Below are 6,666 nucleotides of genomic sequence, written 5' to 3' on the forward strand. Positions count from 1 at the left end.
AATGAGTTCCGTCCCGAGAGAGCGTGTTCATAAGTCCAATTTGTTCATAAGTCCCACAAAGTTAGCCTAGGGACCCAACTAACACAATTGGCTATGTAGTACTGTACTGTAGTAGGTTTATAATACTTTTCACACAAATAATATATAAAAAGCAAACAAACACAAAAAATTAAAAAAAAACATTTTTAATCTTACAGTACAGTACCTTGAAAAGTATAGTAGTACAGTACAACAGCTGGCATACAGGGGCTGGCATCAAGGGAATAGGCAAGAAGAGCTACTGACTGGAGGAGGGAGAGGATGTGGGAGACCATAGAGCTGAAGGATCATCAGCAAAGGGAGATGGTGGGCAAGCTGCAATTTCACTCATGCCTGACGTTGATGGAATGCACGTTTGCATCTTTGAAAGTTCGCAACTTCAAGGTTCATATGTAGGGGACTTACTGTATTTTCCAAATGAAGGAACAACATAAAAACACAGAAAAACAAATTGAAGTAAAGATAAGCAATCTACTTGATAAGTGTTCAAGATAATGATCATAAAGATGCTCACCAAACTTAGAAGAAAAATGGATGAGCACAAGGAGAATTTCAACAAAGACAAAATATAAAGAACCAAACAGAACTGAAGAATACAATAACTGAAGCAAAAATAAACTAGAAGCAATCAATAGTAGATTAGATAATACAGAGAAACAGATCAGTGATCTAGAAGACAGAGAAATGGAAATCACTCAAGCTGAATAGAAAAAAGAACTTTAAAAAAATGAGGATAGTTTAAGAAAATTCTGGGACAACATTGAGTGTACTACCATTTGCATCATAGGGGGCCCAGAAAGAGAAGAGACAGAGAAAGGGGCAGAGAACTTATCTGAAGAAATAATAGCTGAAAACTTTCCTAACCTGGAAAAAGAAACAGACATCCAGGTTGAGGAAGCACAGAGAGTCCCAAACAAGATGAACCCAAAGAGGTCCACACCAAGACACATTATAATTAAAATGGCAAAAACTAAAGATAAAGAGAGAATCTTAAAAACAGTAAGAGAAAAGCAACTAGTTACATGCAAAAAAACTCCCATGACATTATAAGCTGACTTTTCAGCAGACACTTTGCAGGCCAGAAGGGAGTGGCACGACATATTCAAAGTCATGAAAGGAAAAAACTTACAACAAAGAGTATGCTACCTGGCAAGGTTATCGTTCAGATTTGAAGGAGAAATAAATAATTTTACAGACAAGCAATAGCTAAATGAGTTCTTCACCACTAAACTGGCTTTACAAGAACTGTTAAAGAGACTTCTCTAAGTAGAAAAGAACATGACTAGGAATATGAATATTACAAAAGAAAAAAACACATTGGTAAAGGAAAACATTCAGTAAACGTAGTAGATTGACCACTTATGAAGCTAGTAGAAAGGTAAAAGGTAAAAGTAGTAAAGTTATATATATATATATAGAGAGAGAGAGAGAGAGAAAGAGAGAGGAGAGAGAGAGAGAGGGGAGAGAGAGAGAGAGAGAGATCCACAATAAGTAGTTATGGGATACACAAAGAGATGTAAACTATGAGGTCAAAAATATTAAACATGAGGAGGGTAGTAAAAATGCAAGCCTGTTAGAATGTGTTTGAAATAAGAGATCATCAATTTAAAATAATCATATATATGTTTATATATACAGTTATATAGTTATAGTCATAGATACAGTTTTATATACATGCACCAAAAACCTAAACCCAAAATCCAAAAACCTATAACAGATACACAAATAAGAAAAAGGAATCCAAATATAATACTAAAGATAGCCATCAAATCACAAGAAAGAAAGTAAAGGCAGAGGATCAAAAAAGAACTATAACACCAAACAGAAAACAATTAACAAAATTGCAATAAGTACATACCAATCAATAATTACTTTAGAAGTAAATAGACTAAATACCCCAATCAAATGACAAAGTGGCTGAATGGATACAAAAACAAGACCTATCTATATGCTGCCTACAAGAGACTTAGTTCAAATCTAAAGATACACACAGACTGAAAGTGAGGGGATGGAAAAAGGTATTCCATGAAAATGGAAAACAAAAGAAAGCTGGGGTAGCCATACTTAGAGAAAATATACTTTAAAACAAAGTCTGTAACAAGAGACAAAGAAGGACATTACACAGTGATAAAGGGGTCAATCCAACAAAATATATAACAGTTGTAAATATATATACAACCAATGTAGGAGCACCTAAACACATAAAGCATATATTAAAAGAAATAAAGGGATAAATTGACAGTAACAAATTAATAGCAGGGGACTTTAACACCCCTCATACATCAATGGACAGATTATCAAGACAAAAAATCAATAAAAAATATACTGGTCATAAGTGACACATTAAACCATATGAATTAAAGAGCTATATAGAGAGAATTCCATTCAAAAGCAGCATAATACACATTCTTTGCAAGTGCACATGGAACATTCTCTGGGACAGATCACATGCCAGGCTACAAAACAAGCCTCAGTAAATTTAAGAAGACTGAAATCATATTAAGCATCTTTTCCAACCACAATGTTACAAGACTAGGAATCAACTACAAGAAAAAGAAACTGCAAAAAACACAAACACGTGGAGCTTAAACAGTATGCAACAAAACAACCAATGTATCATTGAGGAAATCAAAGGAGAAATCAAAAAATAGAAGGAGACAAATGAAAATGAAGCACAATAATCCAAAGTCTATGGGGACACTGCAAAAGCAGTTTAAAGAGTGAAATTGATAGCAATACAAGCTTACATCAGGAAACAAGGAAACAAACAAACAACCTAAAAGAACTAGAAAAAGAATAAACAAAACCCAAAGTTAGAAGAAGGAAGGAAATAATAAAGATCAGCACAGAAATAAATGAAATGGAGACAAACAATAGAAAAGATCAATGAGGGGACATTCAAGATGGCAGAGGAGTAAGACGTGGAGATCACCTTCCTCCCCACAAATACATCAAAAATACATCTACATGTGGAACAACTACTACAGAACACCTACTGAACACTGGCAGAAGACATCAGACTTCCCAAAAGGCAAGAAAATCCCCACGTATCTGGGTAGGGCAAAAGAAAAAAGAAAAAACAGATGGGACCTGCACCTCGGGGAGGGAGCTGTGAAGGAGGAAAAGTTTCCACACACTAGGAAGCCCCTTCACTGGTGGAGACAGGGGGTGGGCAGGGGGGAAGTTTCAGAGCCATGGAGGAGAATGCAGCAGCAGGGGCGCAGGGGGCAAAGCAGAGAGATTCCCACAAAGAGGATTGGCGCCAACCAGCACTCACCAGCCTGAGACGCTTGTCTGCTCACCTGCCAGGGTGGGTGGGGGCTGGGAGCTGAGGTTCGGGCTTCAAGGTCAGATCCCAGGGAGAGGACAGGTGTTGGCTACGTGAACACAGCCTGAGGGGGCTACTGCATCACAGCTAGCTGGGAAAGAATCTGGGGAAAAGTCTGGAACTGCCAGGAGGCAAGAGATCATTGTTTTGTGGTGTGCAAGGAGAGGGGATTCAGAGCACCGCCTAAATGAGCTCCAGACAGGGGCACAAGCTGCAGCTTTCAGCACGAACTCCAGAGATGGGCATGAAATGCTAAGGCCACTGCTGCAGCCACCAAGAAGCCTGTGTGCAAGCACAGGTCACTATCCACACCTCCCCTCCTGGGAGCCTGTGCAGCCCGCCACTGCCAGGGTCCGTTGATCCAGGGACAACTTCCCCAGAAGAACACACGATGCACCTCAGGCTGTTGCAACGTCATGTTGGCCTCTGCCACTACAGGGTCGCCCTGCATTCTATACCCACCCCCTTCCCCTGGCCTGAGAGAGACAGAGCTGCCTAATCAGCTGCTACTTTAACCCTGTCCTGTCTGGGCAGGGAACAGATGCCCTCAGGCAACCTACACGCAGAGGCAAGGCCAAAACAAAAGCTGAACCCCAGGAGCTGTGTGAACAAAGAAGAGAAAGGGAAATCTCTCCCATCAGCCTCAGGAGCAGTGGATTAAATCACCACAATCAACTTGATGTAGCCTGCATCTGTGGACTACCTGAATAGACAAGGAATGATCCCAAAATTGAGGTGGTGGACTTTGGAATTAACTGTAGTCTTGGGGTTGGCTTTCTGCATCTAATTTGTTTCTGGTTTTATGTTTATCTTAGTTTAGAATTTAGAGTTTATTGTCATTGGTAAATTTGTTTATTAATTTGGTTGCTCTCTTCATTTATATGTATATATATATATATATATACATATATATATATACATATATATATATATACTTTTTTTCCCCTTTTTCTCTTTTTGTGAGTGTGTATGTGTATGCTTCTTTGTTTGATTTCGTCTGTATAACTTTGCTTTTACCATTTGTCCTAGGGTTCTGTCTGTCCGTTTTTTGTTTTGTTTTTTGTAGAGTTTTTAGTGCTTGTTATCATTGTTGGATTTGTCTTTTGGCTTGCTTACTCTCTTCTTTTTTCTTTCTTTTTTTGTTTTATTACTTTTTAACTTTTTTATTTTTAATAATATTTTATTTTTTATTTTAATAACTTTCTTTTCTTTTCTTTCTTTCTCTCTCTCTCTCTCTCTCTCTCTCTCTCTCTCTCTTTCTTTCTTTTTCTCCCTTTTCTTCTGAGCCATGTGGCTGACAGGCTCTTGGTTCTCCAGCCGGGTGCCAGGCCTGAGCCTCTGAGGTGGGAGAGCCAAGTTCAGGATATTGGTCCACCAGAGACCTCCCAGTCCCACATAATCTCAAAGGGTGAAAGCTCTCCAAGAGATCTCCATCTCAATGCTAAGACCCAGCTCCACTCAACAACAAGCAAGCTACAATGCTGGACACCCTATGCCAAACAACTAGCAAGACAGGAACACAATCCCAACCATTAGCAGAGAGGCTGCTTAAAATCACACTAAGTTCACAAACACTCCAAAATACACCACCGGATGTGGTCCTACCAACCAGAAAGACGAGATCCAGCCTCCAGCCTCATCCACCAGAACACAGGCACCAGTGCCTTCCACCAGGAAGACTACACAAGCCACTGTACCAACCTTACCCACTGGGGGCAGACACCAAATACAACGGTAACTACGAACCTGCAGCCTGTGAAAAGGAGACCCCAAATAGACTAAGTTAAGCAAAATGAGAAGGCAGAGAAATACACAGCAGATGAAGGAGCAAGGTAAAAACCCACCAGACCAAACAAATGAAGAGGAAGTAGGCATATAACCTATACCAAGGCATATAACCTATAACCAAGATTACTCTAACCAGCAAGGATCGCATTCAGATTTGATGGAGAAATTAAAACCTTTACAGACAATAAAAGCTAAGAGAATTCAGCACCACCAAAGCAGCTTTACAACAAATTCTAAAGGAACTTATCTAGGCAGGAAACACAAGAGAAAGAAAACACCTACAATAACGAACCCAAAACAATTAAGAAAACAGTAATAGGAACATACATATTGATAACTACCTTAAATGTAAATGGATTAAATGCTCCAACCAAAAGACATAGACTGGCTGAATGGATACAAAACCAAGACGTGTACATATGCTGTCTAAAAGAGACCCACTTCAGATCAAGAGACACATACAGACTGAAAGTGAAGGTATGGAAAAAGATATTCCATGCAAATGGAAATCAAAAGAAAGCTGGAGTTGCTCGCTTCGGCAGCACTTATACTAAAATTGGAACGATACAGAGAAGATTAGCATGGCCCCTGCGCAAGGATGACATGCAAATTCGTGAAGCGTTCCATATTTAAAAAAAAAAAAAAAGAAAGCTGGAGGAGCAATTCTCATATCAGACAAAATATACTTTAAAGACTATTACAAGAGACAAAAAAGGACACTACACAATGATCAAGGGATCAAACCAAGAGGAAGATATAAAAATTGTAAATATTTATGCACTCAACATAGGAGAACCTCAGTACATAATGCAAATGCTAAGAGCCATAAAAGGGGAAATCGACAGTAACACAATAATAGTAGGGAACTTTAACACCCCACTTTCACCAGTGGACAGATCATCCAAAATGAAAATAAATAAGAAAACACAAGCTGTAAATGATACATTAAACAAGATGGACTTAATTGATATTTAACGACATTCCATCCAAAAACAGCAGATTACACTTTCTTCTCAAGTGCTCATGGAACATTCTCCAGGATACATCATATCTTGGGTCACAAATCAAGCCTTGGTAAATTTAAGAAAATTGAAATTATAACAAGTATCTTTTCTAGCCAAAAAGCTATGAGACTAGATAAGAATAATAGGAAAAAGTCTGTAAAAAATGCAAACACACAGAGGTTAAACAGTACACCACTAAATAACCAAGAGATCACTGAAGAAATCAAAGAGGAAATCAAAAAATACCTAGAAACAAATGCCAATGAAAACACGACAACCCAAAACCTAAGGGATGCAACAAAAGCAGTTCTAAGAGGGAAGTTTATAGCAATACAATCCTACCTCAAGAAACAAGAGACATCTCAAGTAAACAACCTAACCTTACACCTACAGCAATTAGTGAAAGAAAAAAAAAAAAAAACCAAGTTAGCAGAAGGAAAGAAATCATAAAGATCAGATCAGAAATAAATGAAAAAGTAAGGAAGGAAACAATAGCAAAGGTCAATA

General features: G+C 38.4%; 1 non-coding gene across 1 annotated transcript; it reads left to right on the forward strand.

Moving 5' to 3' along the window:
• Positions 1-5,681: 5,681 nt before the first annotated feature.
• On the forward strand, positions 5,682-5,788 carry LOC118889372. The gene has a single exon (XR_005018508.1). It is a non-coding gene; the product is annotated as a U6 spliceosomal RNA (small nuclear RNA).
• Positions 5,789-6,666: the final 878 nt, after the last annotated feature.

The sequence above is a fragment of the Balaenoptera musculus genome, chromosome X (genome assembly GCF_009873245.2).
Source record: "Balaenoptera musculus isolate JJ_BM4_2016_0621 chromosome X, mBalMus1.pri.v3, whole genome shotgun sequence".
Taxonomy (NCBI): Eukaryota; Metazoa; Chordata; class Mammalia; order Artiodactyla; family Balaenopteridae; genus Balaenoptera; species Balaenoptera musculus.